The following is a 12,941-nucleotide window of genomic DNA, read 5'->3' on the forward strand; positions in this document are numbered from 1 at the left end:
GTGTTTCAGTGTTCAGTTTGATTCATTAAATATTACATCATGAACACTTACCACACTGCAAATTGGTCCTCCGATCCTTCTCGCTACTCCTCCTCAGAAGAGAAGGACGAGATCCGTTACATATAGTATCAATACTGAAGTAAAATAAAACTGTAGTATATACTATAGTATACTGTAGGATTTACGGTAGTGTTTTTGCAGATGTCACTGTAGAATTTACAAGTGTTTTTGTTTTATTATCTTTGACATAGAAGTGGAGGCTTTCTCCTTCAGGAAACCTACTGGAGAAATACTGAAAGAGCACATTTTCCTTAACCTGTAGGTAGGTAGGTCTGGGGTCTGAACGGATAGTTCAGAGCTTCCTGCTCTTTTCTATAACCTGTAGGGAACACAATATGTGATCTATACTTAGCATGTAGGTTTCTCACTAATGTGTGGCACAAATTGTAATGTGGGAGTGGGGAATGGGCAGAGTATACACAAATTAAATACTGTAGTATTTACTATAGTTAAAACGTGTAGTGTTTTTGCAGACATTACTGTAGTATTTAATAAAGTATTTTTTGCAGATGAGATTGTAGTATTTACTATAGTATTCTAAAGTATACTACAACATTCTATTGTAAGTACTATACATGATTGAGGGATACTACAGTGTGTAGTATAGTATTCTACAGTTTACTATAGAATTCTATAGTAAGTACTTTAATATTCTATAGTAAACTGTATTATTTTTAAATGTGGGAGGGGTCTTACCAATGTGGAGGGGATTTTAGCCTAGCGGCTCTGGGAGGCCTGATTAGCTCAGTGGTCTTGTGAATGCGAAGGGGATGTGACCAGCCCTGAAATATCTGACAATCTGAGTTGAATCCCTGTATGCAACCATGCAATTCTCTCTTCTTGGCCAATATACCAACTGGCCTGGGCTAACTAGTGTTGTGAATGTGTGTTGTGGACATTAACGGTCTCGGTTGTCTTGAATCCTCCTCCCCCCCCCCCCCCCCCATCATCATCATACCCCTGGGCTTAATGCTCTCTGCTGAAGTGTGAGCAAAACAGCTGACACAACTCTAATGTCAGTGTCAGACTGAACTTCCATGTCACAGTGCAGCACAGCATGGCAGCTAGCATCAGAGAAACAGAGAACAGACGCTCATCTCCGTCAAACATCAGAGGGAAGCCTGCCAAAGCCAAGCACACTTTGCTGTGCCAAGTTCATGGCCGGTTGGGGAGGGGCAGCTGTCAGGTCATCTATCAGGCAGTGCAGCCACCCAGCCCTGTAAACCCAGATTATCCCATTTACTCTTAGCCTACAGCAGAGCAGAGGTCCCAGAGCCTACCTGCACAGTCACACACATCACAACAGGGGGTCGAGGCAGTCACATTCACATAGATCACTGATCATTTACAATCACACCCGCTCCGACAATGCTCGTCCAAATATTTATATCTTCTTAATTCCATTCCTTTACTTTAGATGTGTGTATTGTTCTAGTCAATGCTATCCTATTAAACTATTGCTGTATATATACTATTCTATCCTACACATTCTACAGATATAATATTTAGTATATCCACATACTGTCCATAATGTCTATACATCCCAACACATATTATATATTTATACTCCTGACTCCGACATTGCTCGTCCTAATAGTTCTACATTTCTTAATTCCATCCTTTAACTTTTAGATCTGTGTGTATTGTTGTGAATTGTCAGATATTACTTCACTGTTGGAGCTAGAAACATAAGCATTTCGCTACACGTGTGACCAATACAAATGTATTTGATTTTGATTTGATGCATTATAGACTTAGATCAGATACATTCACAGCCATACCTTCATATGTAGCCATATGCATATTATTCGAATCATGCATCTCATTCACGCTACTGGCTTATACTGGGATAGCCAGCTTTTGATTGGTAGACAGTCCAATGAGAGATCACAAGTCTCTCAAACAGTAACTCACATCTGGAAATGTATGTGAGGAGTCAATCTTTTTCCCGGGTGTGGAGGTATGGGTTGGCCTTCGTTCAAGAGCTCTGTGCACCAGCCATCTCCACTCCAGCCAAATCAGAGTGGTTGCTATAGAGACCGTAGGTGATATGCAAAAATTGTTGCATGGACAATCCTGAATTTTCTATCATTACAGATTACTTTATCTTCAGAGATGCCATAATCAGTGAGTGCTTTGAAAAGCAGTAGCGGTGTGTGGGTAAAATCACTGGGGAAGCCAAGCCAGGGGGAAAAAAAATCCATTTTACAACTTATGTGTTAATTGGGATAATTATGCGATAAGTGTGTTGTTTGCTCTATAACATGTTAGTTCATATGCCTTGCCACCGTGATATATAGGCATAAAGGCCTAGACAATAAGAAGACAAAGCAGCAGAATAAATTCAACCACGCCTTTGTTTCATCACAAAACCGGAGAGAAATATCTGTCCACAAACCATATTGCATGTAAGAAACAGTTACAAGACCTACAGCGTGGTCAATCAAGGTAATGTTTCAGACATTTTCGGACTACTAAACAACTATTGATTTAGAACCACAGAGAGATACCGCAAGTCGCAAAGAAAACAGGAGATGCCTCCACTATTCATTCCACCACCATTTCAACTTCCACATCATCAAATCACCTATGTTTAGTCTAATGCAGTGACAATTAAAAGATACCAAAAACGATTTAGTCCATTCAACGTAAACGAAATATTCTCAACTGTGACTGTTGGCTCTCTCCCTCGTAAAACCGATCTTTTACAGTTACAGAGAGCCAGCCTCCAGGGTCCAATAAACTAAGGAGAGAAGCTGGGATTTTCACTGTGCCAACCAGCTGACAGGAACCATTGGATCGATGCACTGTGAAGAGTCGCATCCCCTCGGACTGCCACGTCATCTCCCCTTCGAGCTCATCTTTAGAGTTAGAGACGGTCGGTCGGGGGACTTAGAATCTAATGTCTTAGTCACTATTCTTCACTCGTCTGCATCGTCCACATCCAACAACAACTACTGAAGGCCATTGACGTCCGAAACATAATGTTTTGAAAACAAAATACAATGGCTAACTAAACACATTCTTAATTGTGAGCGAGAGTCCCTTTAGTCGAGCAGGACAGCTCGCTAGCTAATTCCTCAGATCATATGGAGAGGAGCGACACATGAACACATTACGCTAATGAGTTGGATAGAGGAGCAGGGCTCAAATTTTGGCGATGCGGTTCCGGGGAGAGTGCACTCGTGTGTCTTCTAGTTAGACCTATTTTAATGTGCTGGATGAGATGCATGGGTTGTGGTGTCAGTATGTGGATTACCCAGAGGGCCATGGAGGTCCAGGGTCCTCTAGCGGCATGATGAGAATTTCTATCTCATTAAGATCATTCGAGCCGGTCTGACCTCTCTCATCTGACCTCACTTTAACAGGAGGGGATGGAACCACCGGTTATTATGCTCTAACACGAGTGAAGGAGTACCAAGGCACTGATTAGATGGGAGTGGGGACATAGGTCTATAGCAAATGCAAAAATATTGGTTCATACACATACGTTGTCACAATCGCTCTGGAACGTTCTACAGATGCCAAACTAAGATATCTGGAATAGGTCAGAGATGGAAAAGTTTTATTTCATTTGGTTTAGCACCTTTCCTTCACTAAACCTGTGGTCTTCACCCCCTTTCCATAATGCCACGTTATTCTAGCGTTCTACATTTCTAAGCAATTGATTAGTGGAGGCAAATGTGCAAAAAAAAAAGTAATTTCATAAGGTTGACCACTCCTTTCGGCAGCATGCATTTTTATCTCCTCTCGTTGCCTGTGAAGTTGTGTGGAAACCACTGACAAACATCTAGGCTAATCTGTTTCCTCTTGGCAGTTGACGTTTGAGATGTGAATAACATGAACTACCTTAGATTATAGATTTTTGTGTAGAGCTCTTGTAGTGAGACCATTACGGGAACTCTGCAAGTACAACTGATGGTGATGCAAGATGCATTTTTCAAAGTTGCGAAGTACATTATCTTAGAAGTTGCGTGGGCAATGCATTTTGTGGGGATAAAGAGCTTAAGGTTTGTTCTGTAGCACTTTACTTAAAGCCTGCAGGTATAATGAGGCGGTTATAACGCAACGTAAGATATGTCACACGCATGCACGAGTCCTTAATAACGTCTTCTCATAATGATTCTGACGAAATACCATGCATTTTGAGTCAAATAAATATTTCCCACGTAATTGTACTATACATCTTAGAATGAGCCATTATGAAAGCCTATACGCTTATAACAATTCCTAAAGACTTATACCTGCACTTCTGCAGGGTTTTAAGTAATCTGTGTCCTCCCCCCTCATTCCTCTCAAATGCCGTTGAAATCTTCTCCAACTCCTCCATCTCCCTCTTCCTAAGATAACTGGAATTCCAGCTGGGTCACATTAGTTTGTCCTGCCGGAGTGATATTCCCGGCGCTGATGGCACAGTTAGTTTTGGGTGTGGATCAGAAGCTGCCGGATGGAATGGGATTTCCAGCTTTCTCAGTCAACGTCTTTTGACTCCTAGCGAGATAGGGTCTTGGCAACTAATAAAGCAGCAGTTGCTTTAATATGGATGTTTCCTACTGCACCCTTCTCCAGCGTGCATGTAACTGTGTGTGAGTGTGCATGCATGCATCTACAGTTGAAGTCGGAAGTTTACATTCACCTTAGCCAAATACATTTAAACTGAGTTTTCCACAATTCCTGATATTTAATAAAAAATTCCTTGTCTTAGGATCACCACTTTATTTTAAGAATGTAAAAATTTCAGAATAATAGTAGAGATAATTATTTTTTTATTTCAGCTTTTATTTCTTTCATCACATTCCCAGTGGGTCAGAAGTTTACATACACTCAATTAGTATTTGGTAGCGTTGCCTTTAAATTGTTTAACTTGGGTCAAACGTTTCGGGTAGCCTTCCACAAGCTTCCCACAATAACTTGGGATAATTTTGGCCCATTCCTCCTGACAGAGCTGGTGTAACTGAGTCAGGTTTGTAGGCCTCCTTGCTCCCACACACTTTTTTAGTTCTGCCCACAACTTTTCTATGGGATTGAGGTCAGGGCTTTGTGATGGCCACTCCAATACCTTGACTTTGTTGTCCTTAAGCCATTTTGCCACAACTTTGGAAGAATGCTTGGGGTCATAGTCCATTCGGAAGACCCATTTGCAACCAAGCTTTAACTTCCTGACTGATGTCTTGAGATGTTGCTTCAATATATCCACATAATTCTTCTCGTGATGCCATCTATTTTGTGAAGTGCAGCAGTCCCTCCTGCAGCAAAGCACCCCCACAACATGATGCTGCCACCCCCGTGCTTCAAGGTTGGGATGGTGTTCTTCGGCTTGCAAGCATCCCCCCTTTTCCTCAAAACATAACAATGGTCATTATGGCCAAACAGTTTCATCAGACCAGAGGACATTTATCTAAAAAGTATGATTTTTGTCCCCATGTGCAGTTGCAAATCGTAGTCTGGCTTTTTTATGGCGGTTTTGGAGCAATGGCATCTTCATTGCCGAGCGGCCCTTCAGGTTATGTCAATATAGGACTCGTTTTACTGTGGATATAGATACTTTTGTACCTGTTTCCTCCAGCATCTTCACAAGGTCCTTTGCTGTTGTTCTGGGATTGATTTTCACTTTTTGCACCAAAGTACGTTCATCTCTAGGAGACAGAACGCGTCTCCTTCCTGAGCGGTATGACAGCTGCATGGTCCCATGGTGTTTATACTTGCGTACTATTGTTTGTACAGATGAACGTGGTACCTTCAGGCGTTTGGAAATTGCTCCCAAGGATGAACCAGACTTGTAGAGGTCTACAATTTTTTTTTCTGAGGTCTTGGCTAATTTTTGGGGATATTCCCATGATGTCAAGCAAAGAGGCACCGCGTTTGAAGGTAGGCCTTCAAATACAGCCACAAGTACACCTCCAATTGACTCAAATGATGTCAATTAGCCTATCAGAAGCTTATTAAGCCAGGACATCATTTTTCTGGAATTTTCCAAGCTGTTTAAAGGCACAGTCAACTTGTGTATGTAAACTTCTGACCCACTGGAATTGTAATACAGTGAATTATAAGTGAAATAATCTGTCTGTTAACAATTGTTGGAAAAATGACCATCTTGCCAAAACTATAGTTTATTATAGTTTGCAATTGTAAATGAGAACTTGTTCTCAACTTGCCTACCTGGTTAAATAAAGGTGAAATATATATATATATTTTAAAACAAGAAATGTGGTTGTGGTTGAAAAACAAGTTTTAATGACTCCAACCTAAGTGTATGTAAACTTCCGACTTCAACCGTATGTGTGCGCACATTCACACGTGTGTGTATGGGCATGGTGAGACTGATCTGGGTTTCTTTTGTCAGGGCCATGCTGGGGGTAACAGTAGGGGTCGTGTATCAGGGGGACATAGAGAGGCCCATCTCTGTCCTAGTGGAGGTCTCATAGGCCTGATTATGGGCCGTTTGTGATCTGCAGCTAGGGTGTCCAGTGACACCGGAGAAGGAAAGCACACCGCTAGCTGCTAAAGCATTTTAGGGATGGGCGTAGCAGACCCTCTTTGATCTGACCGGTGTGCTGTGCTGCGTGGGTTCACCCTCCACCCTCCCTGTGTTGTGTTGGCTGACTTACATTCTCTTGTCCAACCGTACGCCATCAACCATCACTATCACCCCAACACCTGCACCTCTGGCCCAGCTAGGCCAATATAGCAAAGCCTCCAAACTTTGGTGTATTTCAGGAGTTTCCTAATCTCTTACATTTTAATTGAGCTGTTAATTCAAGAACGTCGTGGGTAGGAAGTGATAGGCGTTTTGCTCCTCACAAAGGTAGTGGACAAAGACTGGATACAACAAACCTACAACTGACCAAAGAATGTCATGTCAAACCTTGGTTTGTCCGCCGCCTAGCAACAGAAACTAAAAAAAGGTATATTTTCTGCAGCCTGGTTGTCCAGCCAAGTCGCCAGTAGGATGGGATGTTAGGTCTGGTCCAGGTAGCACGTGGCTTTAGCCCATCATAAATCACCAACCTCATTGAGCGCCAAAGACGTCACCCGACAGCAGCCAAGATGGCAGGACGGCACGTTCTGTGCGAGCTCGTCTTGGGAACAGACCTTAACGGTCTAAAGTAGCCAGCTGAGCTGACGTTTGTGGAGCAGTCAAGTAATCCATGCTTAACTGGCTCCATGACCGCTAAGTGGAATTGGGACTGCTGGCCGGGGCTCTAACCACTCTCTACGGCTATGAAGATAGATTACAGACTGCTGGAAGGGACTTTAGCAAATGGACAGGTGAGGACTGTAGGGTATGAATAACTCTGACACATGTAACAACTTATGATGCTCTTGGACTGTCAAGACACTCTCTAGAGAGTGAACGTGACATGTCAGAGTCAGAGGTAAAACAGAATTGTATTCTTGTTAGACACTTAGTGTCAACAGTGATTTAAGCATATACCTATAGAGGGCCAACATAGTCAAAGGCCACCCTAATTAGTGACAGAGACAAAAGTACAGACTAACCCAGTCCAGTCGCACAGCCCACTTGACTTACTAGTATCATTAGTGCATTATAGGATGTTCTGTGTTGAGTTCTATTAGAAAATCTTTTTTATTGACCTGCTGCTTTTGAGTCTGGTTTGGCCAGAAATGATGTGCTCTCACTCTGAACCCAGAAGCATGGCTTGCTGTAGGTGTGAACACTTGTGAAATATAGTTGATCAATTGTGATGCGAGACAAGGCTGCATACCTCCTCCTATTCTACTCGTCACCTTCCCCTCATGTCCATTCATTTCCAAAATGAGGATCCCAGTCTCACACAATGAGGTAGGGCTGAAATGAATAATAAGATGAAGACGACGACTGACTTCACAGTTGCTACCAAGCCTCAAATTCTGCTCTAAAACGGAGGGACGATGATTAAGGTCTCATTCAACTGAGTAAGTGAAAGGTGGGTGGGGGTGTAGCTTGGCCTTGGCTGGTATGTTCCATCCCTGGGTTGGATCGGAGTTCCATATCACAGACTGGGAATGTGGGATGGAAGGAGATGGTATTCCGTGGAACGTATAGCATGTTCCCCTTTTTCCATAGATTTATTAATCCTGAGGTACGGTATCTCCTCTCTGGTTGGCCTGGAGGGTGACCGACGGTACTATGAGTTTCCCATCTGCAGGATGGAGCAGAAACGGACAGAAATGCTGTCTGTCCCTCCACGGGAGGACTGTGCTCCCAGAAAGTCTGGCTGTCACGCCCATCAAGGTCATATTTATGAGAGCACAAGGTAGCAGAACGTTGTGCATTAGAAAACAAAACTAGTGTTTCTTATTGAACAAGTGTAGATAGTATCTCCCAGTTTCCTTCCGTTTTTGTGCCTAGAGAATACAACACAGGGAGAGAGGGAGAGACATTTTACTCAAACTGTTGGACCACCTACCCACTGGTTGTTAGGAACCGACTAGATGGAAGATGGAGAAACATGGTATGGAGGAGATGGACACACTGGTTGCCCTGTAGGTTACAGAGAGCTGGTAGTCCCATCCACCAAACTACCAGGAGTGAAACAGGGAAGCGTCAGGGGGGTATGCTAATTTGTTATAGATCAGACCTAACTCACTCCATTAAATTATTCAAAAACAGGAGCATTTTACATCTGGTTAGAAATAAGTCAACCAAGGTTTTTTATTTTTTTATCCACCTGTGTGTTACCTATATCCCCCCCAATAGACTCACCATGCTTTAATGTCGACAGATTCTTCATCCTAGAGGGGGAGATCAACCATTTCCAGACCCAGGGAAATGTACTAGTCTGTGGCGACCTAAACACCAGAACTGGACAAGGACCAGACACTCTCAGCACACTGGGGAACAAACACCTACCTGGAGGTGACATCATTCCCTCCCCCATTTGGGAAAGGGGATACCTAGTCAGTCGCACAACTGAATGTATTCAACCGAAATGTATCTTCCTCATTTAATCCAACCCTTCTGAATCAGATAGCAGCAGTAGCAGCAGCAGCAGCAGCAGCAGCCCCCCCCACACACACACACCTGTCTCCCCCCTATACACAACTACTACAAAACCACCAACAAAAACGGGTCACAACTCCTGTAGTTCTGTCTCTCGCTAGGTCAATGGTAGGCTTCGAGGGGGACTCCTACGATAGGTACACCAACAGTTCATCGCTTGGCAGCAGTACTGTAGACTATTTTATCACAGACCTCAACCCAGTCTCAGAGCATTCAATCAGCCCACTGACACCCCTATCAGGTCACAGCAAAATCAGTCTACTTTAACAGAGCATTATTCAGTCATGAGGCCTCAAAGCCAAACAAACTGCATACTATTAAAATATGCTATAGATGGAAGGAAAGTAGTGTAGAAACCTACCAAAAACAAAACACATTTATCAACAAAATCAACCCCTTTTAGGCAGCTTCCTGGACAAAATGTTTCACTGCAATAATGAAGGTGTAAACCTAGCAGTAGAAAGCCTAAACAGCATATTTGATCTTTCAGCTTCCCTATCAAATCTTAAAAATTCAAGCAGATAATCTAAGAAAATTAATGACAAATGGGTTGATGAAGAATGCAAAAGCAGAAAGAAATTGAGAAACCTTTCCAACCAAACACACAGAGACTGTCACGCCCTGGTCTTAGTATTTTGTGTTTTCTTTATTATTTTGGTCAGGCCAGGGTGTGACTTGGGTTTATTATGTGGTGTGTTTTGTCTTGTTTTTTTTTGTAGGTATTGGGATTGTGGTATAGTGTGGTTATCTAGAAAAGTCTATGGTTGCCTGAAGTGGTTCTCAATCAGAGGCAGGTGTTTATAGTTGTCTCTGATTGGGAACCATATTTAGGCAGCCATATTCTTTGAGTGTTTTGTGGGTGATTGTTCCTGTCTCTGTTTGCACCAGATAGGCTTTTTAGGTTTTCGTGTTACGTTTCTTGTTTTGTATTATTATACATGTATCAAAATTATCACGCTGCATTTTGGTCCGACTCTCCTTCACTGCAAGAAAACCATAACAGAGACCCAGAAAATACCTATTCCTTCACCGTGGTGAAACACTAAAACAATAGTGAAATAGACTAAGAAAAAGGAACAGTATGTTGGAAATCAGCTCAAGGTAATTGAAGATTCCATATAATCTAACCACTTTTGTGAAAATTGGTAAACACTAAACAGCATGAAGAGCCATCAATCCAAAATGGAGATGTATGGATAAACCACTTATCCAATCTGTGGCCCTATAACTAACAAACAGCAAAAACATAAAAATTATCAATTACACAATTTTAGAATCAGCTACTAAAGACTACCAGAACCCACTAGATTGTCCAATTCCATTGAATGAACCACAGGACAAAATACAAACTCAACCTAAAAAGGCCTGTAGCCTTGATGGTATCCTAAATTAAATGATAAAATAAACAGACCACAGATTCCATCCTCAGCTCTGGCATCATCCCCAACATTTGGAAGCAAGGACCGATACCACATTCCACATAAATGGAGACAAATTCTCCCCCAATAACTACCGTGGGATATGCATCAACAGCAACCTTGGGAAAAATTAACAGCAGACTCCTACATTTCCTCAGGGAAAACAATATCCTGAGCAAATGTCAAATGGGCTTTTTAACAAGTTACAGTACGACAGGCCACATATTCACACCACACACACAAACAAGACGTCCAATTAGCAAAAACACAGATTTCTATCCTTAGGGCTGTGGGGTGGAACAGGGATGCAGCTTGAGCCCCACCCTCTTCAACATATACAGTGGGGCAAAAAAGTATTTAGTCAGCAACCAATTGTGCAAGTTCTCCCACTTAAAAAGATGAGAGGCCTGTAATTTTCATCATAGGTACACTTCAACTATGACAGACAAAATTAGAAAAAAAAATCCAGAAAATCACATTGTAGGATTTTTTATGAATTTATTTGCAAATTATGGTGGAAAATAAGTATTTGGTCAATAAAAGTTTCTCAATACTTTGTTATATACCCTTTGTTGGCAATGACAGAGGTCAAACGTTTTCTGTAAGTCTTCATAAGGTTCACACACTGTTGCTGGTATTTTGGCCCATTCCTCCATGCAGATCTCCTCTAGAACAGTGATGTTTTGGGGCTGTTGCTGGGCAACACGGACTTTCAACTCCCCCCAAAGATTTTCTATGGGGTTGAGATCTGGAGACTGGCTAGGCCACTCCAGGACCTTGAAATGCTTCTTACGAAGCCACTCCTTCGTTGCCCAGGCGGTGTGTTTGGGATCATTGTCATGCTGAAAGACCCAGCCACATTTCATCTTCAATGCCCTTGCTGATGAATGGAGGTTTTCACTCAAAATCTCACAATACATGGCCCCATTCATTCTTTCCTTTACACAGATCAGTCGTCCTGGTCCCTTTGCAGAAAAACAGCCCCAAAGCATGATGTTTCCACCCCCATGCTTCACAGTAGGTATGGTGATCTTTGGATGCAACTCAGCATTCTTTGTCCTTCAAACACGACGAGTTGAGTTTTTACCAAAAAGTTATATTTTGGTTTCATCTGACCATATGACATTCTCCCAATCTTCTTCTGGATCATCCAAATGCTTTCTAGCAAACTTCAGACGGGCCTGGACATGTACTGGCTTGAGCAGGGGGACACATCTGGCACTGCAGGATTTGAGTCCCTGGCGGCGTAGTGTGTTACTGATGGTAGGCTTTGTTACTTTGGTCCCAGCTCTCTGCAGGTCATTCACTAGGTCCCCCCGTGTGGTTCTGGGATTTTTGCTCACCGTTCTTGTGATCATTTTGACCCCACGGGGTGAGATCTTGCGTGGAGCCCCAGATCAAGGGAGATTATCAGGGGTCTTGTATGTCTTCCATTTCCTAATAATTGCTCTGTTGATTTCTTCAAACCAAGCTGCTTACCTATTGCAGATTCAGTCTTCCCAACTTGGTGTAGGTCTACAATTTTGTTTCTGGTGTCCTTTGACAGCTCTTTGGTCTTGGCCATAGTGGAGTTTGGAGTGTGACTGTTTGAGGTTGTGGACAGGTGTCTTTTATACTGATAACAAGTTCAAACAGGTGCCATTAATACAGGTAACGAGTGGAGGACAGAGGAGCCTCTTAAAGAATAAGTTACAGGTCTGTGAGAGCCAGAAATATTGTTTGTTTGTAGGTGACCAAATACTTATTTTCCACCATAATTTGCAAATAAATTCATTAAAAATCCTACAATGTGATAGTTGAAGTGTACCTATGATGAAAATTACAGGCCTCTTCTTTTTAAGTGGGAGAACTTGCACAATTGGTGGCTGACTAAATACTTTTTTGCCCCACTGTATATCAACGAACTGGCGAGGGCACTAGAACAGTCTGCACCATCTGGCCTCACCATACTAGAATCTGAAGTCAAAATCTACTGTTTGCAGGTGATCTGGTGCTTCTGTCCCCAACCAAGGAGGGCCTACAGCAGCACCTATATCTTCTGCACAGAATACTAAACCTGGGCCTTGACAGTGAATCTCAGTAAGACAAAAATGATGTCCCAAAAAAAGGTCCAGTTGCCAGAACTACAAATTCCATCTAGCCACTGTTGCCTTAGAGCACACGGAACTATATCTACCTCGACCTAAACATCCGAATCACAAGTAACTTCAACAAAGCAAGAAGGGCCTTCTATGCCATCAAAACATACAATTCAACATCCCAATAAGGATCTGGCTAAATATACTTGAATCAGTTATAGAACCCATTACCCTTTATGGAGATCTGGGGTCCACTCACCAACCGAGAATTCACAAAATAGGAACACCAAATTGAGAGTGCATGCAGAATTCTGACCAACTGAGAATTCACAAAATAGGAACACCAAATTGAGAGTGCATGCAGAATTCTGACCAACTGAG

The 12,941-nt window shown here is 42.4% G+C and overlaps 1 non-coding gene across 1 annotated transcript; it reads right to left on the minus strand.

The window, feature by feature from the left end:
• Positions 1 to 255: 255 nt before the first annotated feature.
• On the minus strand, positions 256 to 308 carry LOC116356883 (U7 small nuclear RNA). The gene has a single exon (XR_004205181.1). It is a non-coding gene; the product is annotated as a U7 small nuclear RNA (small nuclear RNA).
• Positions 309 to 12,941: the final 12,633 nt, after the last annotated feature.

The sequence above is a fragment of the Oncorhynchus kisutch genome, linkage group LG2 (assembly GCF_002021735.2).
Source record: "Oncorhynchus kisutch isolate 150728-3 linkage group LG2, Okis_V2, whole genome shotgun sequence".
In the NCBI taxonomy this organism is placed as follows: Eukaryota; Metazoa; Chordata; class Actinopteri; order Salmoniformes; family Salmonidae; genus Oncorhynchus; species Oncorhynchus kisutch.